At 48.0% G+C, this 20,772-nt stretch overlaps 1 pseudogene; it reads right to left on the bottom strand.

The window, feature by feature from the left end:
• LOC124966266 (MORC family CW-type zinc finger protein 3-like) overlaps nt 1-8,819 on the bottom strand; it is a 42,683-nt pseudogene extending 33,864 nt beyond the window's left edge.
• Nucleotides 8,820-20,772: the final 11,953 nt, after the last annotated feature.

Raw genomic sequence — 20,772 nt, 5'->3', positions numbered from 1 at the left:
GGGAAATAATGTGACTGTAGAACCCCATCTGAGTTCATTCGGGTGCTATAACAAAATACCTTACCTTGAGTAATTTATAAACCACAGACATTGCTCTCAGGTGTGCAGACCAGGAGATCCAAGATCAGGGCCTCAGCAATTCAGTGTGTGGTTGGCATGTTCTCAGCTTCAAATTAGAGAGTTCCTTGTGTCCATAGGTTAAAGAGGAGCAAAAATTGGGGAGGAAATGATCTCACTCACAGGACCTGAGCACCAGTTTGATGCAAAGCAGTCACCACATCTTCAGAGTTGTTACTCTACAGCAAAAGAACGTCCATCAGTGTGGTCGACCTCCAGCACTCTCTGCTGAAAGAAAGGATCCTCACCTAAGACAGTACACTCCACCCTTTGATGTAAAGTTCCATGATGGATAAACTAGTCTATCTTGGAAAACTCCATCATGTCTTCTGGAACTGGGAGGAGACTGATGGCCAAGGAAAGAGGGGTTCTAAGCAATGCCAGTGCTTTGTTCGTCCTGGTGGAGACACACAGGAGGCCATGCTTGTCTCATTTCCAGGCTCACTTGAATCCTGTGCACTTAACGTGTCTGAGTTTCATATAAAATGAACTGTAAAGAAAAGACAAATTCTATGATATGTTGAATTATTTCAGAGAGTGTACTGAATAGATTTACATTGAAAGGAATGCAAAGTAAGGTGGGTTTATGGATGTACAGGGATCCTCTCTAGGTAGAGGGTTTACTCATACACAGCACCAAGCATCCTACAGACTGGCAGTTTTTGGACTCAAATACTTCCTAGAAAATAAAGGAGGCATTTTTCTATTTTTCATGGTGTCTAGAGAGATGGTGCTCAGCACCATCTGCATCTCAAGTGGCCCCAAGAGGCACAAGAGAGACCCCTGTACTCTCTTTCTAACGGAGCATTTACTGGATTTTCCTGATAGTGTTTTTTGTAGTACATAAATCCCCAGTATAGAGTTAAATCCCCAGTCTATAGAGATTTAAGATTTCCTGTTTTATGTCAGTAGGATACTATCTTGTGGGCTCCACTTATGCTTTGGCACAGTAAATGACATTGAGAATCACCCAGTGGTCCCCTGTCTCTGTCTTCCTTGTTTCTATAGTTGCTGAGAATTCTGTGATCCATTGTATACCATTCTCCTGCTGTGGAGTTTCTGGTTGCTTCTGGTCTGAGGGAGTTAAAACAATGCTACTGTCTAAGCATTGTTGTTTTTCCTTCAACATTTTTCCACACGTGTTCTTATTCACAAAGGAAAATATTTTTCTAGGCCAGAGAGATTCTCAAAACTCTTGGTGTCAGGACACCTTTCCTCTCTTAATGAGAAATGGAAAGAGTAGTTGTGTTTATATGAAGAATGTCTATCCAGAGTCTTTCCCACTGAAGAATGAAAATCATTGCAATTGACTGTTTTATATTTTACTGTGAAAACTTCGAAATCAACAGCAAAAGAGTGTGAGGTAGTAGTTAGTACTGAGCAGTGGAATGCAAACCAACAGCACGCAGGGTCATGGGTGTCCTCAAGTTACTTTTAGAGAAAATGAATAATCAAATAACTTATGGAAAATAACAGGAGCTTGAACCCTGAGAATAAACAGGGAGGAGAAAAGAGAGCCAGATGAAAAAAGGTATCCCGAAGGAAAGATGGAGGCTCACTCCTGACAAGGAACCGACTCCTTTCAGAGTGGACAGTTGATCACCCCATCATTCAGCCTGAGGTGGTTGAAACCATCACATCACAGCAGTACCTGAGGGATGGATTGTAACTGGAGTCATAAAGATTGGAAAAAAAAGGGAAAATGTGAAATCTTCTTCTTAGAAAATTTTCTCAATTCTTACTCTGATATATATGTTCTCACACACACACACACACAAAAAAAAAACAAATGGAGACCACCCTGTGCACATAGGGATGGCCACTTTTGGAGAAAACAAACAAAGAAACAAACAAAAATGCGAGTGCCAGTGAGGAAGGTTGCTGGTGTGGCCTCTGTGGAAAGCAGTGTGGCAGCTCCTCCAAAACCAAGATGGAACCCACACATGACATCACATGTCTGGACACTACTGGGACCAACAAAGGTAGGACCTCCAAGAGGCACCACACACCTGTTCAGAGCAGAACCACAGCCGAGAGGAGGGAGCACCAGGTTTCGGCCGAGTGGTGAGTGGATAGAATCTCACACAGAGGAACGTCCTTTCAGCTTAACAAGGAGTGCCATTCTGCAGTACACTGCAGCATGGATGGACCTTGAGGACATTGTGCAGAGTGAACTGACCCATCTTGTAGAAAAACACTGCAGGACTCAGCCAAGGGGCACAGGTAGCCTGGGGGCTGGTGAAGGATGCTGGGGCCAGTCAGAATGGGTTCTTGGCACCACAGGTGAGACAGTTTCATACAAGACTGAAACACATCAATTAGGTCAAAAACTCATGTCCCTCATGAAAGTATAAAAAGAATAATGTGACATTGGATGACCTTAGTGTTTCAGGAAAAATAATTCTAAGGACTCATTACATAGGTGAAGGTATAAACATTGGTTCCACTTTCCAGCACAGACTGTCTTTCTGACCAACTGTTGAGCTGATGAGGACTGTTCCCATACATAAGAAAATTTCAGCTCATGTCTTTCTGAGCCCATTTGCCTAGAAGATAATTTTGACAGATCTGAGTCCATAAAAAATATATCGTAAAATGAAGGATACCAAGAAAATCTAATACAACCTTGAATGATTATGGAAGATAATATTCCTGCAAGACAGCCCCCAAAGAAAAACAGAGGGATAGTGTGGCTCAGGAGCAGGAAGGTGAAGTTGACCAAACACTATCCTCTCCCAGTGAATCCTTTCCAAATAACAATGGGTCCTGCAGGGATAAAGGAAACTTTCATCCTTTCCCAGGCTGATCCCAGCATCTCCACCAAAAGCAAACATTTACCCCTTCACAACCCCAGTGCATCTAGAAGGAAGGAGGCAAATACTGAATGCTGGTTCATGAACTTTGACCTTTCCCAATCACAAATTAAATGGAGTCACAGAAAATATTGAAACTCTGAGAAACAGTGGATCCCAGAGAAACAAAAACAGTGGGCAAGACTCGAGTACATGTCCTTCAGGATCTGGACTGAGTCTCAACCTTTTTACAACTACCTTCCTAAGCTACAGTTCTAACCTGTACAACCAGCCCCCAAGGGTCCAAACTAGACATCCTCAATCTGCACTGAAACTACAGAAACCCAGACTCCTTCTGTAACCTGGGGGTGGCATCTCCATTCCCAGAAAATGAGCCCTCCCATGCCTGATCTTTGGACTTCGCTGCAGAATGAAGGAAGGTTCCTGATCTGAGGTTTGCTTCCCATCTCCTGCCTCCATCATTTGTGGCCATGAGCTTACAAACTGAATTGAAGTAATTCATATATAAAATATGTCAACAGAGGAGCTGTCTCATTTAAGTACCAGTTTAGGAAAACACAGACGTCCCAGCCTGGTGTGTCAGCAAACATTCTAGGAAGAAAACACACACATGCACATGCAGAAGGCTCATCTCTGTGTGAGACAACATATGCTTGGCTCCATCCTCTCCACTTCCTTTCACTATCTGTATAAAAATATAAACCAAATATTAAATGGCATTTTTCTAACACAAAATACAAGATTTTTCATAATTATCATGTGTTCTAATTTTTTATTATTGGTCACATAATAAGTATTTTAGATTCTTCCTTCTTCTCTATAAAAACACTAAATGAAATAAATGTCTTAGAGTTCTTTATGCACCCAAGTAATTCAATATATTAGAACTCTGTGTAGTGAGCATTGTAGATGTATGCTATAGTCTTATCATTTGACATTCACATTTAAATGATGTGAAATCAATTGTAAGAATCTTATTGTTTGTTTTCCCTAGCTTTGAAATAAGGGTGCTTCTAAATAACAATTATTTTGCAATCAGATTTCAACCTTTTGCATTGCAGTAAATAAAATATGTAGTTAAAACTGAAAAGTGAAGCTGGAATTCAAGTATTTGGGGAAAAATAAACTGAGTTGGAAAAATAAGACCTTGGCTGTGGTGGGCAAGGAAGTGGGTGCGAGCAGGCCTCCAGGCAGTAACTCCTTGGCTCTGAGGACCCTGGGGCAGTGAGTCTCGCCAAGGGAAGGTGTGAGGGCCCAGTCAGATGGCCAGTGGATACTGCCGGTTACAGTATTGCCTGGGGGTCCACTCCTGGTGCAGTGGCCTCTGCAGAGAAGAGGTGAGAAGCAGAGCATGTAGACCTGCATATTTCCCAGTGTACACAGCAGTATTTGAAATAAAAGGAAAGAAGGGAGTCACAGGAGGATATCAGATGACAGACGGATCTGTGAGGCCAACTGAGTGAAGAAGGAGTCCAGTTGTTTCACAGATGAATCATGAAATGATTTGAGAGGATGGGCAGGTCGCTCGACCCACGTGGAGTGAACCTAAGAGGCCGCCACAGTCTCAGCCTCAATGGGACCCAGAGTCCTGGTTACGCTGAGTGCTGTGCCCTTTCTCCCTCAAGCACTGAGTTACTTGGACAGAGTGAAGGGGCAGCCAAGCCTGCTCAAAGGGTTAGAGAGGACTTTCCTCCTTGGTGCAGTGAATCCTTGGGGAGAGAGGGAAGCATGGTGCTCTCCCTCCAGGATGGCTGTCAGGCAAGGTAGGACAGGGAGGCCCAGATCTGGGAGCAGGTGAATGCTCACTAGCTGAGCTGTGAGTCTGGAGCCACCCAGGGGAGCGTGTGCCCATACCACCCTTACTCCTGCTGCCACAGAGACTGGGGTCCTTCAGTGGAATTGTAAGCCTTTCTACTGCAGGGTGATCACACACAACCAGAGATGGAGATCCCAGCTGACCAAGGCCTTGGTATTGGGGGCAGGGCAGTGTCACCTCCCTGCCCTCCCACAGCTGTAAGAAGTTTGCAGATGAGGCTCCTGTGCAGAGTGCTGGCTGGGAGGAAGGCTAGGCCCCAGAGAGTGTGACGCATGCCAGGGCACTTCTCAGCCCAGACCACAATGCTCCTGCTGCTGGCTTCCACGTCCACCCTTCGTGCAAGACTGTTCATCCACAGAATCCTCTTGAAATCCCAGGAGGAGGCCACTCCTTCCAAAAGCTGATCTTCAATGAAATAATAGCTCCTTCCCACACTGATGTTACTGTATCGTGATGGCAGGACACATCCAGGCAGGAATGGAGGGTGGTGCCAGTGTGTGTGGGGGTGGCTCTTTCTCAGGAATGTACTTGTTGTCTGTCCTAAGAGATGGTGGTCCCTCTGGGGCAGGCACCTACCATGGGCAGTGTCGACTTAAGTACTGCGAGTACTGGATCTGAGTGTCTCTCTATGCCACTTGTACTGTTTCCTGTTTTGCAGAGGATGCCTGGGACACCCAAGGGTAAGTAATGAGCTCCAGCTCACTGCACCATGGAAGGTGGGGGAATCGTTCACACAGTCTAGCTCAGCAAGCTCTGGGAGCTGCACTCTTCTCCCAGCTGAAAGCTGCTGCATATACAGAGAATTTGCCTGTGCCAGGAGTGGAACCTGGGCTTCCACACCTTGGTCACTCCCCAGTACTGCTGCAGGGGAGACTGAGGCACACAAAGGTGAAGTCACTTGAGGCACTAAAGGCAGGTCTGTTAGGACTCAGGAGACCTGAGGCCAGACAGCCTCTGCTCTGTAGGGGCCTCAGAGGGAGTCAGCCTGTGCACAGACCCACCACTCAGCAGTGCTCAAAGGCAGAGGGAGGGAGGACCCTGAGTGAGCAGGCTGATCACCCCAGCCCTGCTGTAGATCTGACTGGCTGGCTCCCTCACTGCTCTTCCCACTCTGCAGTGCTAGTACACCCCATCCCACGTGCCCTGGACAAGGCAGCCGTGGTCACTTTCAGACCATCTGCTCAAGGCAGGGGTGGGTTCTGCAGGATACCACGGAATGGCTGTCTCCGTCCCCTCACCTTCCTTCCCAGCATATGCATCTATCAGGAAGTGTGGAAAGATCCTCAGCTGAACCTGGGGGATTCTCAGGAAGGCAGTGCAGTAGCTGCCTTCTGCTCTCAGCCCCTCTCCTCAGAACCCCAGGGCTCCCATGTCTGTCCCTGGGCTCCACTCAGCCACACTTCCCAGAAGAGGGGAGCACTCCACATTTCCAGCCTGGCCCTCTGGGGAGGCTCAGACTCAGCTACAAGTCTGTCCTGCTTGCTTACAGGAGCAAGTGCTTTTCAGGGATAACCTCAACTCCCTGAGCAGACCCTGTCAGCCCAGACACTGAGCAGGCTCAGTCTGCTCTCTTGTGGGGTGAGGTGGGAGGATATCAAGACTTCCCCTCAGGTTGTGCCTCCTTCTGACCTGTGGGCCTGTCCTCTGTCCTCTGACCATGCACTGCCTGGGAGCCAGCACCACACAGGCAAGCTGTGTGCAGAGGTGAGTTCTTTTCTTGCACGTCCACAGAATGCAGAGGGCAGGATTGTGTCCTGCAGTCTGGGGCAGACTGCTATCTGCAGGGCTCTCCTCCCTTCCTGGGGCCAGGAGCAGCAGGGGCTGAGTGCTCACAGGGGGAGGACTCTCCCAGAGGCTGGGCAGACTGGAGGGCACCTGTGGTGAGAGGCTCCCTGAGTCCCCTTCCTGGGCTCTTGCCCACAGTTGACTGTGGTTCCCGCCCAGCAAGGCCTGGCCATCTCAGAATTCCCCAGCTCTCCATTCCTCCCTCCCACAGCAAATTCAGGCTGCTCAGTGGGAAACTGTCACTTATCCCAGAATGTAGGGAATCTCGAGGGCAATATCTACAGAGCTCAGGGACATTCTCATGATGTGCATATTCACATCTCCGACTCTGGGTTCAGAGGGAGGTGATAGTTTCTGTCTCTATTGATGCACCAGTGGCAAGTGAGAGGCTGTTTTTCTTTCTTAGAAGTCAGGATCAATAGGAGGTGTTTCTCATATTTATGTGCATCAAACACAGAAGGATCAGATACCTGTAGTTCCAATTAAGGAGGCCCTAATGAGGTCTCTCTAATGTCTCCCAGACTTCACCCACATCCCTGCTGTTGCATTTGCACAGAAGAGAAAGCCCATTTCTCCCAGATCCCTCTGGGCTTACCTGCAGACTGGGTATCTGACAGAATTGTCCCTTCCATTGTTGGCCTGTCCGTTAGCAAACAGTAGTACAGCAGAGATTACATTACCTGCATATGAAGCATGCTACTTACAAGGATTCACGTGAGCTCCACTCCGTGCCTGGCATGTTCAGACAGAGGCAATATGGTTGACTATTTTCTAGATATTAATAATTATACTTTATTTCATGACGAATTGGTTAAGGGTCTTCTAATACCATCTTAACACGGAGCAACTAGATCATCCAGTATTTCAATATTAAGGTAAGTTTGTTCTTTTCTTTCATTTTTAGATTTTATCACATTTTTTGCACTCATAATATAGGCCTATATAACTTTAAATTGGATTAATGAGAAATTAATCAGCAGGAGAGCAGAACAGAAGATAGACTGCAGAGGAAAATGGAAGAGGGACATGTTTGCCACATGCCGGCTGGGACAAGGGTGTGCAGAGGGGACTGTCACCTGCCCTCATGTGTGCAGGGGTAACTGTGCTCCTTGAGTTGGACACCCAGGGCTCTGCCAAGTCCTGGCCTCTGGACAGTGCAGTGCTAGGATTGGAACATCTTCAGCATCTGTGGACACAGGGATGTTCACCTGAAGGAGGTCTCACCAGATGGGACTCTCATTCAGGGTTGCTGTGAGATTATAATTGGGGGTTATCCAGCAGCACTGGGGGAAGTGTCAGCCCCTGGTAAGAGTGGCAGATGGGGCTTTTGCCACGGTTCCCACTAAGTCAGCTGTATCCACATAGCAGGGCACACCGGACCAGGCAGCTCCTGTGAAAGACAGGCCTCATGGTGACTGAGAGACTGTGGATGTTGGGGAGAACAGTGGTGCACACACTGCCAAGAAAACCACCCTGTGAGTGTGTCAGGGGACCTCTGACCCTGGCAGAGAGGGACGCTCCCCAGGAACGTGACACATGGCTTCTAGAGACTTGGCTATTGGACTCGTCTTCCTGTTCCAGACTGCAGTGGGCATCCTGGGCAACTCTACCTTCCTCTGCTGTGCTGTGCTCAGTGACCTCGCTGGGAACAGGGTGAAGCCCACAGATCTGATTCTCAGGAACCTGGCCTGGGCCAACTTCATGGCTCTCCTCTGTAAAGGTGTCCCTCAGACAATGGTGGCCTTCGGCCTCGATCATTCCCTAGATGATGTCACTTGTAAACTTGTCTTCTATTTCCACAGAGTGGCCAGGGGGGTATCGCTCGGCTCCCCATGCCTCTTGAGTATCTTTCAGGCCATCACCATCAGCCCCAGTAACTCCAAGTGGGCGCAGCTCAGGATTAGATCCCCCAAGGTCATCCGGCCCTCCCTGTGCCTGTGCTGGGTCCTGCACATTCTGGTGAATGTCCTCATTCCCATCAATGTGATGGACATAAGGGGTGGCAGAAATCTCACTGGGATGAGGGATTTTGACTATTGTGCTGTCAGAACGCCCAGGAGACAATTTGCTACATTTTATTCAGCCCTGTTGGCCTCTACTGATATCCTGTGTTTGGGACTCATGATGTGGGCCAGTGTCTCCATGGTAGTTGTCCTGTCCAGGCACAAGAAGAGGGTCCAGCACATCCACAGGTCCTTGCCTTCCAGGTCTGTTCCTGAGAGCAGGGCCACCCACAGCATCCTCGCCCTGGTGAGCAGCTTTGTGCTCTCGTACTTGACCTCCGCCATCTTGAGCACATACATGGCTCTGGTGGATGGAGCCATGAGGTGGTTGGTCCACACCAATGTGGCAATGGCCACATATTTCCCATCCTTCTGTCGCTTGCTGCTCCTTAGTCACTACACCTCAGTTTCCAGGCTCTACTCTGGTTGCTGCTGTCAGTTGACAAGCTGTCCAGGCACAGTCAGAGAGCTCTAAGGGTTATGCTTCCTGACCTCCTTCAATTTCCTGTTTCTTCTGGTTGCTGGATGGTGTCATATTCCCAGCAAGAGCTCCTCAGGACATGTGCCCATTGCAGAAGGTCCCATCCATCACTGGTTGTGAAGGAGTCTGGGATCCTGGCAGTGCCTGAGTCATAATGCAGACACTGATGCAATTGCTCTCCATGGTCTCCTTGGAGAATGAACATCACAGTGCTAGAGATCCAAGCTCTGGGGCTACAAGGATGGTAGCAGTTGTGGTGAGCTTCCATGGGCTGGGGTGTCCACCAAAGTTCTCCTCTGTAGTCACAGGTTAACCAGCATGGGCCTGCAACTAGATCAGTGTCCTAGAGGTGTGACGGACTTTCAGGCCCCACAGGAATCAGGAAAAAGTGGGACTGGAGATGATGTGGAAGAAACAGAGTGGCTTGGGAAGCCTGAAGACATGCCAGCATTGGATACTGCAGGGGATTACTGTCAAATGAGGGACTGCATTTCTCCATTCCAGAGGCCAGGCAGACCTTAGTCAGAAGGACACTATGTCAGGATGGAGTGACCTTGCTCAGGCATATTTAGTACAACTGTGAGCTAACAATGGTCAGAATTTAAGGGGAGAAAGTGGTCAGACAGAAAGTGCTGGGGGACTTCAGACCCAGTCCTTGGGAAGACGGGTTCAGGTGAGGCTGGGTGTGGAGTGGAGCAGCAGTAGAGGGATGTGAGCTCGCGAAAGGGGCCAGCATTAGGTCAGACATGAATCAAATTATGGCCTCCAGTGAAGGTAGTAACTGGTGGCCAGAACTTTTGTATGGGGCAGGGCTGGGGCTGAAACTGGGGCTGGGGCTGGGCTGCGGCTCGACCAGGACTGGTGCTGGACTTGATCTGGGGCATCATTGGGGCTGAAGCTGGGCTGGGCTGTGGTTGGGCTGGCACCAGGGCTGTTCTGTGGATAGAGCTGGGGTTGGGATTGGTGGTGTTTCTGGGGCTGGCCTGAGGTTGGGGCTGGTGTTGGTGTTGCCTCCAAATAAAGCATGTCTTCTCTCTTGACTGTTCCTCACATCTTCCTCCAACTGCCAGGAACCCAAATCTGTTTCCCAGGGTCTGAGCCTCAGCATGACAGCTGGGCAGAGGAGAAGGGACCTGGTGAGTCCCTGCTGAACCAGAGCTAGAGAGAGTTTGGGAATTCCTACCCACCTTGCTCCACACCCTCCCTGGCCTGGGAGCCTTCCAGTGACCTGCTGTGCATGTCCACACCATGACATCTATCTAAATCTCTCTTTCTGTAAGTAGGGCCTGCTTCAGTTCTCTCAGAAAGAAAAGGAAGCAGATTTTAAAGACAAGTGACTCCCAATGTGACTGAGTTTCTAGCACAGGCATGTCCAGGGATTCATCCTCATATTCAAACCTATGCATCTCTCTCAAACTTCCATAAAACCTGCACATTTTACACTGTACACCCTGAGAAAATGCTTCCCCACCTCAGTTCCTGATTTATAATAAATCCTTGATTGGCATCTGTCAGTCCTCTGCACAATGTGCTTTTTGTGATGCCCTCAATTTCACATGCAGACGGTAGCTCTGCAGTCACCAGTTACCCTGCAGCCATATCCCTGGAAAGGACATGGCACTCTGGTGTCATAGAACCCACGCAGTTTCTGATGGCCCTTGGCAGGCTCAGAGCTGTGACCCTGTCAGCTGCTCTCATGAGTGTTTTTCCAATTAGGATGCGATAGTTGGCAGCAGCGTGAGATGATTGTCTTTTGAGACAAAGACAGAAATGCAACACATTCAAGTGTGGGGGAAACATGAAGGCAGTGATCAGAAGGAAGTTTGAATCTGCAGCAGCCCAAGTAAAAATGAGTACAGAAGTCAAGTTAACCTGCTGTCAGTCCACCTTAGGGAGCTAGAAAAAGAAGAGCTAGCTGAACCCAAGGCTGACTTAGGAAGGAAAGAGAAAAGGCACAGGAAATGTGGAAGGAAAATCAACAGACATCATCAGCAGAAGGCAATGTCAGATGTTTGGAAGGATCCAGAAAATGAACAAAACTCTAAACTCATCAAAGGAAAAACAAGACTCGAGTTACTAAGATCAGATGGGAGCAGGAAGGTCACTAAGGATGCACAGAAATGCAAACCCAATCCTGGCGGTCACAGGATAGAGATCAGGTAGCCCAGGTGAGAGACTCAAAGGCCTGAAGCACCAGAACCTTGGAGATTGACTCGAGCTGCCCTAGCGCTGGGGCCCTCTTGCCCTACTGATCACCTGGTCACCACTGCCACCTAGCCTGCCTACCAGGTGACCTGGCACATCCCAGACTCCCTTGGATGAACAAAGGTGTTCAGTTAGTTGGCCACCATGCTGTGCCAGTCCATGGTGCCCAGGCACTGGTTTCCGAGAGACATGACCCAGGTGGAGCACCTGGATCTGTGCAAGAGTCCTGCTCTCCTTCCTTGCTGAGTCAGTCTCATGTCCCCTCCTTTCCCACGGTCAGGAGTTTGCACCTGGGTCTGCTGCCCTCCTGGTCCTCAGCTATCCACAAAAATACTGGGTTAGAAAATGACCCCAGGATGAGAGTTTGGAACTTACTGTGCCTTTTGCTGACTAGTGGTAGTTTTTAAATGTCTGTGATAAAAAGCACACATTTGTTTCTTATTAATACACTTTAATCACAGAGAATAACGGGTTTCATGCCACACATTGGTGCATATGTGGACCATATCCACCCCCGTTACCCTCCATGACTTTTCCCTTCCCAGACTCGGATCCCCTTCGTCTTCTCTAATATTCTCCCTGTTATGTTCATGTTAACTTTCCCCCTCTCTAGACTCCCCATGAGGGAAAAGTTGGGAAACATGTCTTTGTGAGTCTCACTTGTTTTACTTAATGTGATGATCTTCAATTCCACCATTGTGCTGAAAATAACATGATTTTGTTATTATTTATGACAGAACAATACTCCATTGTGTATTTGTTCCAAAATTTCTTAATCCACTCATGTGCTGATGGGACCTTGGACTGAGTCCATGACTCAGCTACTGTGAATTTTGACACACTGGGCACAGGTGTGCCCGTGTCTCCATGGCATGCTGACTTTAGTCCTTCGGGTACATGCCCAGCAGTTCTTAGCTGATCATATGGATGTTTTGCTTAGTATTTGAGGAACCTCCACACTGATTTCAGTATGGGTGCATTCATTTACATTTCCCCAAACTCCTCATCTCACCAGCAATTATTGTTCTCTGTAATCTTGGTTGCAGCCTTTCCGACTGGGGTGGGATGGAATCTCAATATACTTTTAATTTCCATTTTCCTGTTGGCTATTTCTCAAGTGATTATTGCCTTTGATACGTCTTTTGAGAAATGCTTTCAGGTTGTTTGCCCATTGGTTGATTTAAATTTTATTGGTGATGTGTTTTTAGTTCTTTATGCGTTCAGTACATTATCCTGTGTTGGAAGAAGAGTTGAATAAAAGTTTCTGCCCTTCTTTAGTAAAGGCAGAAAGACCATCCATGGTCATAGACAGAATCAATATTGTTAAAATGATCATGCGCCCAAAACAGTACACGGATTCAATGCAATCTCCATCAAAATACCAAAGAAATTCTTCAGAGAACTGAAAAGAAAATCCTAACAGTCAAACGAAGCGTAAAGACTTAAATAGCTAAAATACTCTTGAACTAAAATGGCAATGATGGAGGAACCGCAATACCCGATGTCACAATACAGATCCGTGGAAAAAAACTCGCACTAGCATCCTAGAAACAGACTGGGAGCTGGGAGTAGTGGTGCCCATCTGCGATCCTCACTCTGTAGGCTGAGGAAGGAGGATTACCAGTCAGAGTCCAGCCTCTGCAACTTAGTGAGACCCTGTCTCAAAGTAAAAAATAAAAATGTGTAGAGAGGGAGCTCAGTGGGAGAGCACCCCACAGTTCAGTCCCCAGTACCAATAAAATAGAAAATAATTTCTCTTTTAGGATGAATTCTGCCATTGTAAGAAAATTAACATTAAACATTGTGAATATTTTATCAATATCCTAACTGAATACTGATGCCTTTGTTCTTTCAGACCTACATGATAGTAGCGTGTACTTGGACGAATTCATACATGGAGTATGCTTGCTCTAATCAGGATCCCATTCATGGGTCATACTTGATGTGGAGTTTCACTGGTGCACTCATGAGCTGTGGCTTTAAACTGGAGAGGTGACTGGTGTTCAGTCAGCAGGAGTCAGGGAGGAGGGGTAGATTACACAGAGGGCAACCTGGAGGACAGAGGGAGACACTGAGTGGCAGGAGGGGACAGGAGTTCTCCAGCCAATGAACGGTATGTGATGCTCCAGCCCCCAAAGCAGGAATGCTTTGCACAGAAGAGTTCCTTCTGGATTTTCTGGGTGAAACTCACTGGTGAGAAGGTCGCTAACTTGAAAGCAGAGCGGCTCACCCAGTGGGCACTTGCTGGCAGGACAGCAGGCAGAGGCTGGCCAACAGTGTCTGCCCAGCAAGCGAACCTCAGGATAAAGCATGGGATCTGTGGCCATCCCCCTTGCTGGAAGTGAATGTCACTACACCTGTAACTGCAGTGGCACTCTGCACGAGGACAGAGCTCATCTGTGAAAGCAGAGGAATGGAGTGCAGTCCTGAGCTCTGTCAAAATCAAAGAGCAAAGGCTGCCAGCAGATGTAAGAAGACAGGTGCAGAAGCCAAGGCCCAGGGATGTGGGGGATGTTTAGAAAGGCTCTCACAGAAGGCGAGCAGAGGATTATGAACACACATGTGCACACATAGACGTAGGGGTTACCGGAGGCCTGGGATGGGTCCACAGGCTGCAGAGTTTCAAAATTCAGAGCTGGAAGTAAAGATGGGAGTTGGTTCAGAGGCATGAGCAGCACTGCAGGGGTCAGATGAGGTCAGCGGACTTGTCCACCACTGGGACAGCAGTCAGGTGACTGTGTGTGGTGTGGGATTGAGCCCCTGACCTCCAGTTGCAAGGCAGGTGCTCCGCTCCTCTCCAGCACAGAGCAGGCAGCGAGCTCCTGTGGAGCTGATCCTGGGACAGGGTCAGGAGCCTGTAGTTGGCCTGACAGGCTCACCAGGTGCTGGATTGAGGTGCAGTTCAGTATGTCCCACCACATGCCACCAACTTTGGTGGCCCTACTGCATGATTCAGGTGAGGATGTGGAAGGTTTGAAGAGCTCCTGGCTCACTCTGACAGTGTTTGACACACCGCCCATGTGACCTCATGCCTCTGATCCAATTTGATGGGTTCTAAATGAACTTGTACTAGAATGAGCAGGCATGTTCTCTGCTGTCAACCTGGACTGTCCCCATCCCTTCCCAGCTATAGTTAAAAAATAAGCAAACTTATCCCAAGGTCAACCTTAGTGACCGTCAATGGCATGATCAGGATTTCAGTTAATGTGCAGTCATGCCTCACGTGAAAACCAACTCGGTCCAACACATGTGCCCTCAGGCAATTTGGTCATAAGGGCTGTGGTGTCAGTAGGTGACATAGCTTGTAGACCACTGTCCTCTGTGGTCTGTGGTTAGCCGGATCATCAGTGTGCAGTGTGTGGCCATGCTGGAAGTGAGATATACCTCCTAAGGTGGATCCTGCATATGAGATCCTCAGTACTCCGAGGCAAAGGTGGCCAACTCCATCAAGTCATCAAACAAATGAAATCAAACCACAACCACAGTTAAAATACTTTGGCTACCACTGCCAGTTAAACTCTTCATTGGTAAATGGGAGAATTTGTGGGTCCAGGCCAGGTGCAGCACTGGCTTTTCAACCCCAACTCAGTGCCTGTAGAGACCCTCCTGCATCTGCTCTTCCCTTAACTTCGGAGGAAAACACCTGCTAATGAACTGCCAGGATCATGGGCCCCAGAAGTCTTGAACTGTGTTACTTCCATTTTGCTCATTTTTACAGTCCTTGCTTGTCTGGTCATCTGCCTTTGATCCATGAAGACTGTGCCCCAGCTCCTCCCTTCTGCCTCCCTACAGAAACAGTTTCCATCTGACTTCCTGAGGGCATTCCTCCTTGTGTTCATGCACAGACGTGTTTGGGTCTCCTGTGTGCTTTGGCAGGCACTCACCGGTCTGTATTTGCCCACGTTTACTCCACTGCAGGGCTCCTGGAAGACTCTCTTAGGAGTCAGAGGTTCAGTCCATGGTCAGCTGACTCCAAAGTTCTGGGCCCGAGTGAGGCAGGGCATCATGGTGGAAGGGTGTGGCAGAGGGAAGCAGCTCAGGACATGGCACCAGGAAGTAGAGCTCTTGCACCCTTCTCTTTATGGACAACACTGCAGGGTGATCAGACAACACTTGGTGTGGTTTGGGATAAGGGTTCCCTTTTGATATCAAGAATGATCACATATTTCAGAACATCACCTTATGAACTTCACAGGCTTTCTTTCTCCACTAAAATTAGATTTTACAAGGAAAAATGCAATATAGAGGAGGGTGGGGAGCTTGGCTTGCTTGGTCAAGCAGGGACTCTCTAAGAAGCAGCATTACAGAAGAAGGGCAGACTGAGAGGACCTGCTTAGCAGCTGAACCTATAGGTGCAAAGCCACAGAGGCAAATAGGGAGTTGTGTGCTAGGTGTATGTCCCAGGGAAATGTTGAGATCTCAGAGCTCAGCAGAGAACAGGCCCATAAAATATGGCAGAAATGTGAAGAAGGGAGAAAGAGAGAATTCAGGCCTGCATTGGCGATGAAGAGTGAGGCCATCGGGTTCTCTACATTCTGGTCAAGCCATAACCTGTTCAGAAGAGGATGCAGAGCCATGGCTGGGAAAAGATTCTGGATGAAGCTTTCCACATCTCTATTCTTTTTTTAAAAGATTTTTTTCTAGTTGTTCATTTTTATGTGGTGCTGAGGATTAAACCCAGTGCCTCACACATGCTAGATAAGCACTCTGCCACTGAGCTACAGCCCCAGCCCCTCCACTTGTGTATTCGTAAACTACCCCCTAATTCAAGACAGTAAAAGTTTTTACTTGTAAGCCAATTAACCACAAAAGGAAGGTTGAGAAGCCCTAGGAAGGGAGGTCCTGCCAGGGGCAGAGGTTAACTGAGCAACCAGGAGCTTATCTGAAAAGAGCAGGGTGGGGGAAGTCAGAACCCTGCCTCCCTAGAGATACATCTCTTCTAAAAATATCCAGAGGAGAAAATGTGCTGTCCCATGGAGCTTCCCCCCAGGAGCATCCCAGGGACAAACTACTGGCCAGATGCACCCGGCCTCCTCCCTCTCATAGGCAGACACTGGAAACCATGACTGCAGGTGACCAAGTCTAAAGAACAGAGAAAGACTGTTACTTCAAGTGGTTTCAAGGCCAGAAAATAGGGAGAAAAAGGCAGGACAGGTGCAGGTGCACCATGGAGCCCTGCTTATTCCAAAAGAGAACAGTGATGACTGCTTTCCTTAGCTCAGGAGTGATCCTGGTCACTGATCTACCCAATCGACACCAGTAGGTGTGTTCCAGCTCTGTGATCCCCGGGCTCTGTCCAGGGTTTGTTTGGACAGTTTCTGTCCTGCAGCCCAACTCCCTTAGGACTCTACTGAGGAACATCAAGAGTGCCACATGCCGTCCTCCAAGGAGGTGTGTCCACATGCTCCTCAAGGCACACAGATACAGAATCTTCCCATTCCTTTTGGGTTCTGGTGGCAACATATTCCTCATTAAGTGTTTAGATATAATTTCAATGATGTCACTACCTACAAAGCAACCTAGCTTCACAGGGCTCCCTCCAATGTGACTCTAAAATCTTTCTTAACTAAATTCAACAGGCACCTGTCAGTGACCCCTGAGCTTTCTTCTCTGTAGACACTGACAACATCCTCTCCCTCCTTCTGAAGGCTCTGGCCACTGGTGATGGGCACTGTTGAGGGAAACATCTTCATTTATGTAGATAGTTACACCAAAGTTTGAGGCATAAATATTTAAAATCATTAAGTCTTGTTTTTGGATGATTCCTTTAACCAATGTGAAGTGCTCTTCTTTATCAGTTGGCCTCATGTTACACACCATGGAAATAGCCATCCCTGGCCACAACACCAGACTCTGGAGAACAGAGTGTCCCATGAAACCTGAGCCTGTGACCCTGAATCCAAGCTCCCTACAGGGCTGTAAGTAATGTCAAGATGTCCACAAGTGCAGCATCACCGGCAGCACCTTTAGACCTGCACCTCTGGAATGGCTGGCCTGCCAGTTCTCAGTTTCTTGCCCATTGCCATGGTTTGTGGGAGGTCAAACCTGTCCCAATACACCTTGTCTAGCTACGAAGTCCCCTGAGATTAGCTGGGTGAACAGCAATGAGAACTTGGTGTTGCTAACTTCATACGTGACAGAGCTTGGTGGAAAAGTGCTACTTCCCACACCCAGACAGCAGGTCACTAGTCAAAAGGGACCCAAGCAACAACAGATTGCCAAATTCAAGGCAGGGATTCTAGGTGTGGATGCATCCAGCCAAAAAGTAGACCTATATTCTTTATTATAAACTGATGGGACAACATCTGAAATACACCCAAGAGAAAAAGGACTGTGGGAGTCTCTTCTTCACAGACAAAAAAATACATATGGAAACAGAAGTGTGTACATCTGCAGAGACTACACGACCAGAACACCCCAGGACTGTCATCGTTGACAGTTGTGGACAACAATTCTGATAATTGAACACACATATCAACTTTCCAAAAGGTTCCAAACAGCCTGTGCATCCAAGGTATATCATGGTCTCCTCAAACAAGTCCTTTCAAAATTCCAACCTGATCCAGGTGTGGGGGTCCACACCTGTAGTCCCATTGACTTGGGAGCCTGAGGCAGGAGGATTGCAGTATTCAAATTCAGCCTCAGCAACTCAGCAAAATGCTGTCTAAAGTAAAAAATAAAATGGAACAGGGGATGTGGCACAGTGGTAAGATGCCCCTGGTTTCAATTCCAAATACCTCGTCCCCAAATATCTAACCTGTCAATGCCTCTCTAAATGAGTCTCTTCTTTCCACAGGTTTCAACTTAATACATTTTCTATCATGCCCCCACCTCCTAAGGGCTGGAGAAGGAGGAAATCTGGAGTCCTGGGATCAACTAAGGTGGACATCCTGTGGACCAAATATCTACTCATCTGACACACGACTGGTTTGAGCCTAAGCTTCCAGAAGAAAGTTAAAAATATCACACAGGTCAAGTTCAGCTGCACACATTCTGGCTCCAGTAATCCTGCCCTGTTGACTGGGGAGTTTTTATTGGCTTCTAATAGAGGTCCAAACCTCTGGGTAAGCCATCTTCCAGGTGATTCCTGAGACCCACATACCCAGTGCCCCAGGTCCACCACGTGGATGTACGTCCATGTTGGAGATATGCTCCAAGTCCAATACCCAGAGGAGAACTCCCCAATACAGGATTTTCCCACAGCAGATGACCCTACTCCAGGTAAAACCCACCCCATCCCTCTGTGTCCCTGATGTACTGAATGAAGCTCTGACTTTCTTCCTTTGACACTGAGGAGATATTGGTTTTAGGTCTCATCTGCTTATCCGAGTATCCTGATGGGCTCCCTGTCAGAGGCTTATTCCCACTCTCCCAGGATGAATGTAAGTGCATTAGTGGTACAACTCTGTGCTTCCAGAAATGCCTGCTCATGGTGTCAGCCTCTCAGTCCCCAGGGAGTGACCACTCACTCCCTGGTGGTTTTCAGGCGTCCATCACAAACTCTTCACTTGCATCTCTAACCAGGACGTCTGCATCCTCTTGGTTACACACAAATACCACGAATCATTGTAGAGCCTTGACTCAATCAGCAGGTCGTGCACCTCCAGAACACATGTGTGGACCTGTGCCTTGACCCAAGAAACCCCCAATCACTGCAGAATTGACTTCTGTCCCCATCATTGGTCAACTCATCAACCCTTCTATTTCGATCTGTAGATATTAACTGTCTACATACTCTTTCTTTCTTCTTCTTCTTATTTTTTTTTTTGGTACTGGGGATAGAACTTAGGGATGCTCTACCACAGAGCTACATCCCCAGCATCTCCAGCACTTTTATTTTTTATTTTTGAGGGAGAATCTAAATGGTAAGGTGTCATGAACATCTTGAAAAAGGTCTCCTACTCAGCCTCCGGAGCGACTGGGATCACTGCGTGGCCACTTCAACCCATACTTTAGACCTTTGTAGTTATGCCAAGCTCCACTGTTGCACGTCCCCACTTTTCACCTCTATTTTCCTGGCTAATGCTCTACAATTTCAAAAGTTATTTAAAGGATGGATACCACGGACTTCTTTTATTTCTTTTGTGCTTCTACCTTCCCCTGAGAAGCAAACTATTCCCTCTGCTGCTTGGGAAATTACATCCTGCTGTTTAAAATATTCACAAGTCATCACCTCAAAAATTGCCCCAAATGATGCCAAATAACAATGATACAAGTAGTTTCCTGTGCGGTGTTTTTAGATTTTGCTGTCAGTGCCCATTAACCATGGGGAACAATCACAGGTGATGATTTCCTCATCTCCTGCAGGTGAGCTCCCGAGGAGCTGCCTTTCAGATGCCAACTGGAGATCCATGTTATGACTCCATAAATCCAATATGGTTCTGCTCTGAATGAGCACGCTCTCAGATAACCAGAGACAGCCTCCAATCCCAGAGCCCAGGAAACCACACCATTGGTTCCCAACCATTACACTGCCTCTCCTGAGGAATCCCCACTAAAGGGTGTGGCCTGGGCTTCCCCTTCCCACTCTGACCACCTGGTGCATCAGATGTGGAGGGTGTGGAAGGTGCAGGAGGTCAGGGACTACAGCGAGGCTGCAATGCTCCCCTTGGAGTGCCAACAAAATATTCCAGGAATGGGAAAAACCAAGTGCTGAGGAGTGAATGGGGCTACCAAGATCACTGGCCCCCTGTTGGTAGTGGCACCTGTGTAAGGAAGGGCATGAAGCCTGAAGCTTTCCCGGGAGGACATAAACCCACGCAGAGGAAGGAACAGTGTCCTGGGGGTAGTGGGATTCCTGAAGCAATTTATACACTGCTTTTCAAGACGTATGCACTGAACTGAAGGTGAAAAGGGTTTAGTTGTAAGTGCAGACAGAATCCCTTCTGAAGGATCAACACAGTGTTCAGGAATGCTGGATTAGAAAGGAAATGACCAAGACAAACAGACCAGGCAATAGGAGTCTCCCCTCAGATGAACACTCAGTGTCGTGGGACCTGGGTGACAGGCAATGTCCCATTGTGCCAGGACAGGGACACCAGGTGAGGAGAAGCAGGAAAGCAGGGTACTGGGCATACGTACTTCAGGGTGCAGTGGCAGACGAGGGTGTTCCCCAGACACTCCTGAGCCCCACCTGGGTGAGCTTGGTGCAGAGGGGCTTAGACAGAGTGAGGGTGATGGAAGTCCCTGGACTTGCCCATAGTGCTGATTGTGCATGGCCAAAGCTCCTTCCACGGTTTTAGATACCCGTGATAGGTGTGGGGTCTTAGGCAGGGACTTTCCCTTAGTTTCCCTGGTCAGACCTGGGGTGTTGGAACTGTTTCACAGGTGCTTGCTGTTTACACTGGGAAGTGATACCAGCAAGGGTGCAGCATGGAAGGGAGTTCCTGGGTCCTTGGTTGGAGGTTCTCAGGCAAGGGTTGCTGGTGTGTCCTTGTTCAATGCAGATCCTTGTCTGCACTTCAGAAATGTGAGATGCAAAGCAATAAACTGTATACTGAGTTCAAATCTGGTAAAATAGGGTAACAAGAATGACAATTTCCCTCGTACACT

The sequence above is a fragment of the Sciurus carolinensis genome, chromosome 16 (genome assembly GCF_902686445.1).
Source record: "Sciurus carolinensis chromosome 16, mSciCar1.2, whole genome shotgun sequence".
NCBI lineage: Eukaryota > Metazoa > Chordata > Mammalia > Rodentia > Sciuridae > Sciurus > Sciurus carolinensis.
This window is presented reverse-complemented; position numbering and strand designations above follow the sequence as displayed.